We start from the raw sequence: 14954 nt of genomic DNA, 5'->3' as shown, positions 1-14954 counted from the left end.
AAGCAGATTAGTCTGGGAGAAGGCGAATTACAGTTTATTTATTTATTACATTTATTCCCTGCCTTTCTTTTCATTACAGAAACCCAAGGCAGCTTACATATGGTTTCCAGGTGGTCTCCCATCCAGGCACTGACCAGACTTGACCCTGCTTAGCTTCAGCAGGGTGCTGGCCTTGTGCCTTCAGACCATAGCCTGGGATCAGAAAGGTGTGACAGGTAGATGAGGGAAGGTTTTTCTTCAGGAAAAAACCCTCACAGAATTGGGATTTTGGTATTGCTATCTGAAGTATGTCTGGGTCCAGTGTACTGGAACAAGTTAAGTCTCTTATGAACGTAATGTTACCAAATATGACAAACCTAGTATGATTCAAAGGAGGAGGTGATATCTGCCCAAGTCATAGAGTAGACCCACTGAAATAAACTGACTTAGTCTGTAAATTTGATACCACCCTATTTTAAAAATGTTCTTTATAAATGTATGGATTCATTTGTTAACATTGCCTTGGATGTCACTTAATTCTGCAAAAGTTAGTTTTTGGCATACATTTCTTCATCAAAAGTCATCACCTGAGCCTGCCTCATGTACAGTCCCATTACTAGACATAATACTGCACATCTCTGTACAAGTCAGATTGCTGATCAGACAATTGCACGGTTGTGAGCCTTTGGTGTTTTGCATAGCAGTGTTTTATTTATATGTATGAGGTCATTTCAAATGCAACTGTCATGGTCAATCCATCTTCCAGAAACTTATGGCCACAATGAAGATAATTGTGGATATTTTCTGTCAGCCTAGACCCATTCCATTGCTTGATAGTATGCCTTCCTGATCCCAGGTTTAACTGCATGGCTTGGGAGTGAGTTTTCTCCATTTTGTTTGCTTTGTCAAAGACTTTGACAAAGTTTGGGTATTGGTGGCGGAGAGAATGATGGAGAAACAGTAACTACCTGCATTAGAAAGCAGGGTGAGGGAAAGGAGAATGGCTGTGTATTCCGAGTGGCCTGCCAGTAGTTAGGTCCTGCTGGAGATACTACAATTTTTGGGTGGTATTTAGTGCTAGTCCCACTCATACTAGACCCATTGAGCTTAATAGACATGACTAACAGGTTCATTAATTTCAATGGGTCTGTTCTGAGTAGGACTTGGTGGAATGCAGCCCTGACAGAGGCATTTTCTGTGAGACTGGCCCAGAGTGACATGGCTGCGTCATATACTACATTCTGAAAGGTGGCAGCTGCCACTATCACCCCAGCTCCCTGGCTGGTCTTCCTGAGCCTTCTGGTTTCACACTGAACTTAATGGCACTTACTCATGAGTAAATGCACATAGGGTTTTCTTTTGACTGATATTAAAAATAATTATTTAAAAATAGTCCTGTTTCCTTTAAAGCAGGGGAGGCTAACATTTTTTTTGGGGGGGGGGAGGTGATGGACGCATTCACTTTTGCCATGCATTTCCCAAGAGGGTTGGCCAAAAGTGCATGGGCCAAACGTGGCTATGGCCTACCTACACACAAGCAGGCATCTTCCACCACCCCCAGCTGCCCCAGGCAGATCAACTAAGGAGGGAGGGCTATCCTTTCCTGTTTGCAGACATCGAAGGATGTATGTGATGACCAGAGATGGGACAATTTGCTTCCCTGTCAGGGTGCTGAGTTCCACCCACCCCAGCACTGGGTCTAATTTCTTTTTTTTATCTGCTGCTGCCAAAATTGACTATTTAGAGAGGACCTGAAGCAGCCCCCCCCTGGTAGTTAAGTACCCCTGTTCTAATGGGTGGTCAATTGTAGGTAGTACAGTTGGACTGAGGACTTAGCTACACTTTCCACCTACAAATAGATCACATTTTAAAAAAAGCTTCGTAATGATACCACAGTATCTGAGCAGCATACAGAGATACCTTGGAGTTGCCTGCCCTTTTGAAACTCTTGCAGGAAATGCAACAGCTTGGCCAGGGTAATGGCATTATTTGATATTCTGGGTAAACTAAGTTCATAGGGTTAAGAAAATGTTTGCATCTGTTAATAGCATTGTTGCTCATACAGTGAAATGGCTTGAAATATTGAACAAAGAGGGCTACCACTGTCTTAACTACTACACCTGGTTGGAAGCAAGGTTTTACCCTTCATTGACACTTGGGGATGATTTAGGTACAATGTGTGTGAATTCTATTTTTGGGCAAAGGCAACTTTTTTTTGTAGCTGCCAGTCAGAAGTCTTATTGTGTCTCCACCATAGGTCTACTTCCATGAAGCCTGCATCCCTTCACACCCAGTTTGCCCAGCTTTATTCATCCAATTTAAAAAACAAATCCGAGCTTACTGCAATATTTGCATCCTTAATTTTGAAGGGAGAATGTTTGTTGTTAAACATTAACACTTAAAAGTGCCAGCTGCTTTCTTTTTAGAGTAAAACCAGGTTGCCTTTAGTGCAACATCAGGTCCGAAGGAGACCTACGTACAGCTGGAGGGGGGGGGTGTTTAAATTTAAAAAACAGCGCAGACCCTTCCGTCTGCCTGGATGCATCTGTTTCGGACCCGATGCAGCTGCAATGAGGGGTGCCAAGTGGGTCCATCGCTGTGTATTCATTAACAACTTCCCTTTGGCTTTTGCTGTGATGGTGCTCACTCAGTCTCTATCATGGGGCCACAAATCCAGTGGGCGGGAGGGCGACGCTTTTCAGCTCCACGAAACAGTCCTGCGGTGCCTGGAGTTACCAATGGGGGGCGCGGCCTGTCCTTCGCTGCTCTGGAGGCGCAAGGGAAGGGGATGCGGACGGGGCCATTTGTACTGCCAGAAGAGGGGGGGAGCGGTAGCGGGGGTTCCGCAAGGGAAGGCTTCCGCCCGGGCGGTCGGGAAGCGGGATGGGCCAGGAAAGTGTAGGCCGTGGCCCTGTGGCGGGGACCGAAGATTGGGCCTCGGCCATTGCGGGCCTAGTGTCGCGCCCGGCTGGCGGGGGGTGGCGAAGCGGTTGGTTGGGGCCGGCGGCGGCCGAGGCACGGCGGGGTCAATTCTCTTTAGTGTTTGCCGATGTTGGAGGCGTCTCCAAAGTGTCCCTGAGAACCAGGTAACCGAGGCCGCGGGGGATGGCTGGATGGGCCCCACTGGGACACCGGGAGGGACTGGTGGAGAGCAGGAGCGGCCGTACCAACCGTCACTAGGCTTGGGTAGACGCGGGAGATGCTGGAGCCGCCGCTAGCCAGCACGGAACAGAGAGGAGCCGCCTGCCGCCTCACCTTTCCCTTCCTCCTCCCACTTCTGTCCCGGAGGTGGCAGGAGAGAAGGGAACTGAGTGGAGCTGGCCGGGACGGGTCACAGGAGAGTGAATTGCTGTTGCTCCCCCCCCTTCTGTCCTGCCCTAAGAAATGTCTTTTTTTCGGCTGTGAGGAAGATGGGATGGGGAGCGTAGCAGGGACTCGTGTCATGAGCCAAGTTGGTCGTCCTTGGGGGCGGGGGGGGACTGACAGGGAGGCACACAGGTGAGAGTGATGCCCACCATGGGAGTTGCACGTTGTTATTGATGATAATGATATCCACGCCGGAACAGTGAAAATAAGCCAGATTCTCTACTCTGTGGAATTGACGTGCCTCGGAATAAGAGATATCTCCCACCCCAAGGAGGAAAACCATCCACCTTATACTGCCAGCTTCATTGCTTAGCCAAAACAACAACAGAAACTGGCATCTTCTCATGGCTGTCCCTGGGGAGGGTGTGACTTTTTTGGCTCAGTTGTTGTGGCACCTAATGAAAGCTGTATTGATCTTCACAGCTCACTCCCAAGTTCAAATCTTGTGGAAATCTTGATTCACCACTTTTTCTAGTTTCTTAATTTTACATAGTTCATTCTTTATTGTTGAGTTGGGCAGGAGGCTTATTATTTGAAGAAGCATGGCTTGAATTTTTGATTGGTTGAAGACTGCACTAACTATAAATGCACAGTAACGCTTAGAACGTGTCCTAATTTCCCTCCTCCAACAGATTTTATGTTCTGTTTTGTTGCAATATGTCTCGAGTTATTTATTTAATAATTAGCATTTATTATATTTATTGCGTGCTCTTCCTCCAAGTGGCTCAGTGCAGGGTACATGGTGCTTCCTTCCACTTCATCTTCACAGTATCTGTAAAATGTAAGCCAGAATGAGAAATGGGGATTGACCCAATGAGCTTCATGTCAGAGTGGGGATTTGAACCTAGGTTTCTGTAGTCCTAGTCATACAGCCTTACTGCTACAATATACTGGTTCTGCTGTACAATCCTATGCAGTTCTTTTTTGGTAAAAAAATGAGGTACCAGTACTCATATATTGATAAAAGTACCATGGATGTTAGCACAAAATGGCTGCAAAAAATATGGGCAACACAAAAGGAGCTGCTGGTGCTCCAAACTAGTGAGTACTGTCACAAAAAACGACCAGATCCTATGCATGCCTATGTGGAAGTAAGTCCCACTGAGTTAAATGAGACTTATTCCCAGGTATGTGTAGGATGGCAATCTGAGAGCATTCAAAGCACTTTGCATGCATTATATCAGAAATCCTTCCAACAACAAATTGAGCTCCTTGAAGGCAAGGTGGAATATAAATGTAATGGTAAATAAATAAATTAATGTAAGATAGATCAGTATTGTCCCTATGTTGCAGGTATGGGGCATGAGAATAAAGAGACACTGGTATGTTTAAGAGTGCTTAGTGAATTTGTGGCTGAAGCAATAATTGGACTACTGATTTTCTAGCACACTTAATCACTATGATACACCAGCCCTGTATATACTATTCCATTCCACTTGAGATATTTTCTCAGGTAACAAATGCTAGCAATTTGGATCAAGTTAAAATACTGTGTGATGGGAAGTCCAGCACTTTCATAGTCAAAGGCTGTGCTCGTATGCTAAAAAAGTCCATTCAGTAAATGTTACCTACCATGGCTTTGTATTTATTGGGAGGTTTAGCAAAGTAACAACTTTTCAAATTCATGCTTTTTGTTGTGACTAAAAAAAATAATGTCTTAAAAAAATCTGTAGGCATCCCCTGGAGTTCTGTGTTGATAACTTCACTTGAAGCCATAAGCAGGTGGTATTTGTACATGCTGTTGCTCTGTTCTTGGTGCAAAAGTCAAGCCAGTGTAAAATTTACTAATGTTGGAAGAACCTGCCTCTTAAATTTTACCTGGCAATTATTTGTCTGCCTTCAGTAAGCACTGAAAAGTGATAATCCTGCTGATTGATGCCCTTTTGCTTAAGGAGCAGGTAGCTGTGCAAGTTTTGTCTGTTATTTTTTTTGGCAGTAAACTTCAAATATGCACATCAGGCAAAGTCTAAGTGCTTGTCTCAAAGCTTTTCAAACAGCTTATTTGAAAGTCTAGTTCTTAAACTTACATTCCCTCCTCCCCCAAAATATCTAGTGTAGCAACCAAAATGAAAGAAATTGTCTTATGCAGAGTTCATTGAGGAGACTTACTTCTGAATAAAAATGGTTAGGACTGGGCTGTATGATATTTAATGCACTCAAACATCCACTATTACAAAGACTTGCCTGGAAGTCGCAGCCCTTTGCTTAGATTAAAAGCAGCGAAAAGCTTAAACAGCCCCGCCCCTCGCTCAGGAAGGAAGCGTGCCTTCCTGCCTTCAAAGGAAGGAAGCCTGAGATAATCCTAAAGAATTAAGCCCCAGCTGATAGTTGAGCCATCAGCCTCAAGTAACATATCATTGGCTGGCAGCAGTAGCTGGGAGGACCCAGCCACACATATAAAGTCAGAGCACCCTAGCGAGGGAGCCTGCTCCACGAGCTAGAGGGAGCCCCAGCTGACGAAGCGTCAAGGCGAGTTAAGCAGCAGAGCGAGTTAAGCAGCAGGGCGAGGAGGCCAGGGCCCCCCACTCTGCCCGTCTGTTCCCTAACCTCAACTAAACCGCAGTCTCCAACCCATTGATGTAATAAACTTTAAACAAAACTATGCGGGTAAGAAGCCAGCAGGGGTGTGGGGGCTTTCCAGTGTTTTGCACCGCCTGCAGCATGTACGACTATCTGCCTGTTGGACAGAAGTCGTGGGTGTGCTCTCAGTGCAATGAGCTCCTGGCTCTCCAGGAACGACTTCATTTCCTTGAGGCCAAGGTGGCGGACCTGGAAAAGCTGAGAGAGGCAGAGAGGTGTGTGGAGGAGGCCTTCAGGGACGTTATAGCTGTGTCCCACTCCAACGATGATAGCTCTCCTGCTATCATGGAGAATGATGGTCTCGGGGAAGGAGAGCGTCCAGCTGAGGAAGAGGGAAACGATCCCTTAGAAGGGACCCATTCCTTGGGGGATGAGCAGCTGTCCTCTCGTGCTGAGGATATATCTCCAGGGGGTGGAGGGATCCTTGTAGTGGGTGATTCGATCATTAGGAACATAGACAGTGGGGTGTGTGATGGGCGTGTAGACCGCAAGATGTTTTGCCTGCCTGGTGCGAAGGTTGCGGATATCGCCCATCGTTTAGATAGTTTGGTAGACAGTGCTGGGAAGGAGTCAGTGGTCGTGGTGCACGTTGGCACCAACGACATGGGGAAATGCAGCCGTGAGGTCCTGGAAGCAAAATTTAGGTTGCTAGGTAGGATGCTGAAAGCCAGGACCTCCAAGGTGGCTTTCTCTGAAATGCTACCGGTTCCACGCGCAGGACCAGCCAGACAGGACCAGCTTTGCAGTCTCAATGCGTGGATGAGACGATGGTGTCAGGTGGAAGGATTTGGATTTGTTAGGCACTGGGGAACATTTTGGGACAAGCCGGGCCTGTACAAAAGGGACGGGCTCCACTTGAACCAGAATGGAACCAGACTGCTGGCACTTAAAATTAAAAAGGTAGCAGAGCAGCTTTTAAACTGACTGAGGGGGGAAACCCGACAGGAACTGAGGAAGGTCCGGTTCGGAATAAACCTCCCCCCTGGGATAAAAACCAAAGAAATGATGAAATTTTAAAAGGGGTAGGCCTAGAAGTAGGCATTGTGAGAGCAGGGGCACAGGATATAAATTCAGAAGAGCAAAATTACCACAGGCCAAACCACAAGTGCCAAAGACACTTGAAGAGAGACACTGCTTACAAGTGCCTGTACGCTAATGCTAGGAGCCTGCGAACCAAGATGGGAGAACTGGAGTGCTTGGTCTTAGAGGAGAGCATTGATATAGTGAGCATAACGGAGACCTGGTGGAATGGAGAAAACCAGTGGGATACGGTTATCCCTGGATATAAACTATATCGGAAGGACAGGGAAGGACGTATTGGTGGCGGAGTCGCTCTATACGTGAAAGAAGACATTGAATCCAGCAAGCTGGAAACCCCTAAAGAGGCAGACTCCCCCACAGAATCGTTGTGGGTGGTGATACCATGCCCCAGGAGGGACTTATTACTGGGAACGATCTATCGTCCCCCTGATCAAAATGCTCAGGGAGACCTTGAGATGAGATATGAAATTGAGGAAGCATCCAAACTAGGAAATGTGGTAGTAATGGGTGACTTCAACTACCCGGACATAGACTGGCCGCACATGTGTTCCAGTCATGACAAAGAAGCAAAGTTTCTAGATATTCTAAATGACTATTCCCTAGACCAGTTGGTCATGGAACCGACCAGAGGGACGGCAACCCTGGACTTAATCCTCAGTGGGGACCGGGACCTGGTGCGAGATGTAAGTGTTGTTGAACTGATTGGGAGCAGTGACCACAGTGCTATTAAATTAAACATACATGTAACTGGCCAATTGCCAAGAAAATCCAGCACGGTCACCTTTGACTTCAAAAGAGGAAACTTCACAAAAATGAGGGGATTGGTAAAAAGAAAGCTGAAAAACAAAGTCCAGAGGGTCACATCACTCGAAATTGCTTGGAAGTTGTTTAAAAACACTATATTAGAAGCTCAACTGGAGTGCATACCGCAGATCAGAAAAGGTACCGCCAGGGCCAAGAAGATGCCAGCATGGTTAACGAGCAAAGTCAAGGAAGCTCTTAGAGGCAAAAAGTCTTCCTTCAGAAAATGGAAGTCTTGTCCAAATGAAGAAAATAAAAAAGAACACAAACTCTGGCAAAAGAAATGCAAGAAGACAATAAGGGATGCTAAAAAAGAATTTGAGGAGCACATTGCTAAGAATATAAAAACCAACAACAAAAAATTCTATAAATACATTCAAAGCAGGAGACCATCTAGGGAGGCGATTGGACCCTAAGCCGGTGGAAGGCCCGAAAATGGGGCATTCTGGAGGTGTGGTGGGGAGCAGCCACCAGGGGGGCTTACATGAGATCCTTCTTGCATTCAGACCCCCTGAGTCCTGATTCCCCTTTGAATTTTTAAATCCCATTCAGGTCTACAGGGAGCGCTTACTCCCCAGGAGGTCTGTTGGCCAGAGCCAATGCTTTCTGGCCAGCTTGTGCGCGTGGCTCCTGAAAGGGGGGAGGATCCCTCAGAGTTTTCCACCAGCTCCTTCTCAGCCACCGCCCCCTCTCCGTTGGCTGTCCGGCAGTTGGATTGCTCCCTAATGATCTGTGCTAGATGCTATAGAAATAACAGTGCTGTTAAGCCCTACTCTGGAATACACCCTGGGAAACTGGGAAGTGACACCAAAAATTTTATGCAGGAGACCATCTAGGGAGGCGATTGGACCCTTGGATGATAAGGGAGTCAAAGGTGTACTAAAGAACGATAAGGAGATTGCAGAGAAGCTAAATGAATTCTTTGCATCTGTCTTCACAGTGGAAGATATAGGGCAGATCCCTGAACCTGAACTAACATTTGCAGGAAGGGATTCTGAGGAATTGAGACAAATAGTGGTAACGAGAGAGGAAGTTCTAAGCTTAATGGACAATATAAAAACTGACAAATCACCGGGCCCGGATGGCATCCACCCGAGAGTTCTCAAAGAACTCAAATGTGAAATTGCTGATCTGCTAACTAAAATATGTAACTTGTCCCTCGGGTCCTCCTCCGTGCCTGAGGACTGGAAAATGGCAAATGTAACGCCAATCTTCAAAAAGGGATGCAGAGGGGATCCCGGAAATTACAGGCCAGTTAGCTTAACTTCTGTCCCTGGAAAACTGGTAGAAAGTATGATTAAAGCTAGATTAACTAAGCACATAGAAGAACAAGCCTTGCTGAAGCAGAGCCAGCATGGCTTCTGCAAGGGAAAGTCCTGTCTCAGTAACCTATTAGAATTCTTTGAGAGTGTCAACAAGCATATAGATAGAGGTGATCCAGTGGACATAGTGTACTTAGACTTTCAAAAAGCGTTTGACAAGGTACCTCACCAAAGACTTCTGAGGAAGCTTAGCAGTCATGGAATAAGAGGAGAGGTCTTCTTGTGGATAAGGAATTGGTTAAGAAGCAGAAAGCAGAGAGTAGGAATAAACGGACAGTTCTCCCAATGGAGGGCTGTAGAAAGTGGAGTCCCTCAAGGATCGGTATTGGGACCTGTACTTTTCAACTTGTTCATTAATGACCTAGAATTTGGAGTGAGCAGTGAAGTGGCCAAGTTTGCTGACGACACTAAATTGTTCAGGGTTGTTAAAACAAAAAGGGATTGCGAAGAGCTCCAAAAAGACCTCTCCAAACTGAGTGAATGGGCAGAAAAATGGCAAATGCAATTCAATATAAACAAGTGTAAAATTATGCATATTGGAGCAAAAAATCTGAATTTCACATATACGCTCATGGGGTCTGAACTGGCGGTGACCGGCCAGGAGAGAGACCTCGGGGTTGTAGTGGACAGCACGATGAAAATGTCGACCCAGTGTGCGGCAGCTGTGAAAAAGGCAAATTCCATGGTAGCGATAATTAGGAAAGGTACTGAAAATAAAACAGCCGATATCATAATGCCATTGTATAAATCTATGGTGCGGCCGCATTTGGAATACTGTGTGCAGTACTGGTTGCCTCATCTCAAAAAGGATATTATAGAGTTGGAGAAGGTTCAGAAGAGGGCAACCAGAATGATCAAGGGGATGGAGCGACTCCCTTACGAGGAAAGGTTGCAGCATTGGGGGCTTTTTAGTTTAGAGACAAGGCGGGTCAGAGGAGACATGATAGAAGTGTATAAAATTATGCATGGCATTGAGAAAGTGGATAGAGAAAAGTTCTTCTCCCTCTCTCATAATACTAGAACTCGTGGACATTCAAAGAAGCTGAATGTTGGAAGATTCAGGACAGACAAAAGGAAGTACTTCTTTACTCAGCGCATAGTTAAACTATGGAATTTGCTCCCACAAGATGCAGTAATAGCCACCAGCTTGGATGGCTTTAAAAGAAGATTAGACAAATTCATGGAGGACAGGGCTATCAATGGCTACTAGCCATGATGGCTGTGCTCTGCCACCCTAGTCAGAGGCAGCATGCTCTGAAAACCAGTTGCCGGAAGCCTCAGGAGGGGAGAGTGTTCTTGCACTCGGGTCCTGCTTGCGGGCTTCCCCCAGGCACCTGGTTGGCCACTGTGAGAACAGGATGCTGGACTAGATGGGCCACTGGCCTGATCCAGCAGGCTCTTCTTATGTTCTTATGTTCTTAGGCTTTAATACCTGGCTGCCACAGCTGGTATAGCACAGTGGGGAGGAGAGCCTGGATGGGAGTCCAGAGTCTGTAAGTTCAAATCCCCACTCGTGTCTTCTGGGTGTAAAGGGTCAGCTAAAGATCACCCCACAGAGAGTGACTCAGGGGTTACATGCCCTGCCACCTGTGCAGCCGTGGGCAAGTTGCATAGGAGCCCAGTTGCCCCCCAGCTGGCAGTTACGGACAAGGAATGGCTGGCTTGTGCAGCTGTGGCAAGCTGAGCAGGCCCTAGCCAGCTGGGGAGGTCTAGCCTCAGAGGGAGGCAATGGTAAATCCCCTCTGAATACCGCTTACCATGAAAAGCCTATTCATAGGGTAGCCATAAGTCGGGATTGACTTGAAGGCAGTCCATTTCCATTTTCAATACCTGGCTTGCAGTTCTTACGTGAACACCTAAACTTTGAGTTAGAAGTTCCTTGTATGACACCATATTAAGCTGAATGCCTCTTTATGCTATCATTTGAAGCACACAGAGCAATACAAAAGGAATATGAACTGGCAGTAAGGGTCTGTTTGTATTTATACACTCAAATGGTAGAAGTTACTGCACTGAGCAGGAGGTTGGACTCAATGGCCTTGTAGCCCCCTTCCAACTCTGCTATTGATTGTAAATTTACTCCATCAGTAACTTCAGTAAAGCCTTTCTTTGTTGTCTTTATTGTTGACTGATGAATGTAAACTGAATAGGCAATGCAGACAGCTAGGTTAAATTGCTGTTTGAGAGTCTCTTCTGCTAGGTTAAATTGCTGTTTGAGAGAACATACGCAAAGCTGAGAATAAGCCAAAATAAAATAAACTGCTCTCCTGGACGAGACCTAAGAACCATCTAATGAAACATTCTGTTCATAAACATGACTAATGTCGTATGACTACATAGAGTTGCATATTACAGGGCATCTGTTGCTTCCTTCCCCAACTTGGTGACCTCCAGATAGCCAATAGTTGAAGATAATGGAAATTATAGTCCAAAACATCTGGAGGGCACAGTGTTGAGGAAGGCTGGTCTAGTGGATTCTGCCAAAGATGGCATTCTCATGATAGGCCTGTCCTCTCCCCGAAGCAACAACTAGGTTTACTTATACTGTGATTTTGCCTGCCTCTGCTTTCTTCCTTTGGCTGCTGTGGGCAAAGAAACAGAGCAGTCCCGTGTTATTTAATAAGTACTGTTAGGCATCTCTGCCAGCAGTGAGAAGACTTCCCATAGTGATGCTGTTTTGTATGCTGACAGCAATGTTGAACCCCTGATAAATGTATTATCAAACTGGAGCAAAGATGGAATATTTATTTTTAAAATGTATAATAATTTAAATGAAATATCCAGGTGACTCAAAGTTGGAAGTTAAATCCATTGCAACTGATAAAACATAATTCCACATAGATGTTCTCTTTTGACATTGGGTAACCAGGAGGTTAATAATCTGTCATTGTACTAAATGTCACTCAATGCTTACCTCAAGTTCTTCTTTGGGATAAAATAGTCCAAAATGTGCATTAGCTTGAAGTTCCACTGATTAAAATTTCCTTTTATCTTTAACATTATCTTTAATAATTAGCTAAATTTTTAGTTGATTAATCCAGTGATCAAACTTTTTAGCACTCACAGATTATGGATATGTATAATGTAGTTTAATTTTGACACAATAATGCAAATCATGCTTACCAGAACAGGTATAATACACATAGAACAAGTGCAATACACTGGGCTCCTTCTGGGAGGAAGAGCGGGATATAAATTTAATCAATCAATCAATAATATTACTAGTATGGTGAGTCAGCAGCAACTTGGTTCCCAAAATCTACATTAAGCATGTCCAAGGAGGTGCATTAGCTAGTTGATATTTTTAGTAACTATATCATAGTTTACTTTGAATCTATTTTCAGGTTCAAATTTAATTTGTCCTGTGGCATGGGAATGTAGCTGCTGTTCAAGAAATACAATGCCCCTTTGAACACATGGACCTAGTTCTGTAATCTTTGAATTCATAGGAAAATATTTATAAGCTTTACAAATGGTAGAGCATCTACCTTGCATGCAGAAGATCCCAAATTCACTCCCCAACATCTCCAGGCAGAACTGGGAGAGACAATACTGAGTTGGATGTGGCCAATGATCTGACAGTATAAGGCAGCTTCCTAGGTTCCTAGTTTCTTTCATTCCTCTACTGTTTTCAAAAACAAGTAAGAAGGAGATAGCACAAGTTGAGCTCCTCTGAAAAGTTAAATGGTTTATTACATCTAAATTAGATGACACAGAATGTTGCCGCCCATTTCTGGACATTGTTAAACCAGTAGATCTTTCAGAACTGGCTCTATGGAGTGGCTTGGTTGTAGACATTGTTAACAGATTGGTTCCTGTTACTGTTTAGACAGAGCTTGGCATATTCTCTTACAGAATGTCTTTTACATTACAGTTTTACATGTCATAACTATGCATTAGTGCTGTCACATCTCCCATAATTGCTGTAACGGATAAATCCAGCTTTATGTAATAACTTAATCCAGTACTGTCTGTCTAGAAAGGAAAATGGCTCTGTTTCCTTTGAACATGGGATAAAGTATGTCACAGTCTCCATAAAATATCTTGCTGTGCATTACTGCACTTCAGAAAAAAGTCCTGACCAGTAATCCCTGTTTTTATTTCCGTTATCAGAATTTGTATGCTTTTTCTCACCTAGGCACTTCATTTAATTTTATGTCTTCAACTTCATATTTTCTTGAGCTTCATATATCCTGCTGTGCTCAAAGGTTCTCAGTGTGTCCTATATTTCCTTCGTCTCCTTCTAGTTGGTACAGCATTTGTCAACTGAGATTCATACAGTAATTTCCTAAATCATGCTCAGCATAGGCCCACCAATATGAGTAGACTCAAGTTAGCTGTGCCTAACTTGAGTCCATTGATTTCAGTGGCTCTACTTTGGATACGACTTATTTAGATATTACCCATACTTTTCAGTAGGGCCATGCATCATCATCCCCAATCTGATTTGTGGCCTTGATTTGTAAATACAAATAAGGCCTGATTTGATCCGGACATATTTGTATCCGTCCCGATCTGGATATTACAAATATCCAGAAATCTCATTAACCTGCATTGCAAAACAAAAATGGCCATAACTTACTTGTGTTTTGTCATAGGGACATGAAATTTGGTGACACGGTAGCCCCTACAGAGGAAATTATTTCTGCCAAATGTCGGGTAGCCAAAGAAGATTTCATGTTAGGCACCTTTAAAGTTTAAAATGTTTTAAAGTTAAAATGGCCACAATGTTCTTGTTTTTTCACACAGGAACATGAAATCTGCAGGCATGGCAGCCACTATACAAGCGATAATAAACCTTAAGTGGGGATTAGTAGAGACTTTTGGGGAGGGTGTCAAATAATTCAGGAAATAGCCTGGAATCTAGTAAAATCTAGTGTCTAAAACAGATTTTAAAAATCCAATTCTCTCCTGGCAGCCTAGCTTACCCATTGGAGCTGGCTGGACTGAAGTGCACAATCAGCTAAAGTCCATCTCAAAAGCTTTGGGTTTGTGGATTTTTAACTGGACAATTTGTGCAATAGTAACAGACATCATCATCACCATTACCTAACTTGCGTATGTCCATTTAGTAATAGCTCTGGAAATTGCCTGAAAATAAAAGTCTCTGAAAGGCTGTGATTGTGCCCATGCATGTTACTTAGAAGTAAACCCTGTTGAGTCCAACAGCCTTCCTTCGAAACAAAGGCCAAGAATGATAGCAGCCACGCAGCCCAATCTCTGGCAAATTTGCTGAGAAATAAGTTTCACTGTATTCAAGGAGGCTCTTACTCCCAAATTAGTGTGCCAGTCTAAATGTGCTTACTCGGAAGTAAATCCAATTTGTCTCATGCCACCCTGGGCTCCTACTGGGAGAAAGAGCAGGATATAAATCTAAAAATACATAAATAAAATAATAAACTTTATCTACAAGTGCAGCTTTACAACCTAATTCTAGACTTGTTTCTCGGTTGTTAAATCCCACCAATTTCAATGAGATTTACTCTCAAGGAAGCATGTAGGGCTTGCAGCCTTAATTTCCTTGCACACACATTTCCTTGTAAGCAAGTTCTACAAAAGGGCTTTTCAGATTATTATAATCAAGAATGGAAATTGCAAAACCCATGAATTTAAAGGGAATTTGACCACATTTACTTCCACCCCTTAATTGGAAGGGAAGTCCCACTGATTTTTCACAGGACTTTACTTCCGGGTAACACGATCAAGACAGGAAAAGTGACCGGTAACACTGAAGTAGCTGATTGGAAGAAGCAAGCCCGTCTCTCCGCTGACATTTGTGTGCTGCATTTGCAGGAAGAGCTGGCCTGTCAATAATGCAGTGTGTGCCACCCCCCACCCCCCACCCCGCCACTGATGTCTCAGCAT

The 14954-nt window shown here is 44.4% G+C and overlaps 1 protein-coding gene across 5 annotated transcripts in view; it reads left to right on the top strand.

Annotated features, from left to right (window-relative positions):
- The first annotated feature begins 2793 nt into the window (after positions 1 to 2793).
- STAU2 (staufen double-stranded RNA binding protein 2) overlaps positions 2794 to 14954 on the top strand; it is a 248775-nt gene continuing 236614 nt past the window's right edge. For 3 of the 5 annotated variants that reach the window (XM_061601448.1, XM_061601418.1, XM_061601428.1), the window contains exon 1: positions 2794 to 3065. The gene's annotated coding sequence lies outside the window, so the exon portion shown is untranslated. The remainder of the gene's footprint in view (positions 3066 to 14954) is intronic. The other 2 variants (XM_061601438.1, XM_061601391.1) reach the window with 1 other exon arrangement.

The sequence above is a fragment of the Rhineura floridana genome, chromosome 1, assembly GCF_030035675.1.
Source record: "Rhineura floridana isolate rRhiFlo1 chromosome 1, rRhiFlo1.hap2, whole genome shotgun sequence".
NCBI classification, from domain to species: Eukaryota; Metazoa; Chordata; class Lepidosauria; order Squamata; family Rhineuridae; genus Rhineura; species Rhineura floridana.
The sequence above is the reverse complement of the archived record's forward strand: the minus strand, read 5'-3'. Positions and strand labels throughout refer to the sequence as shown.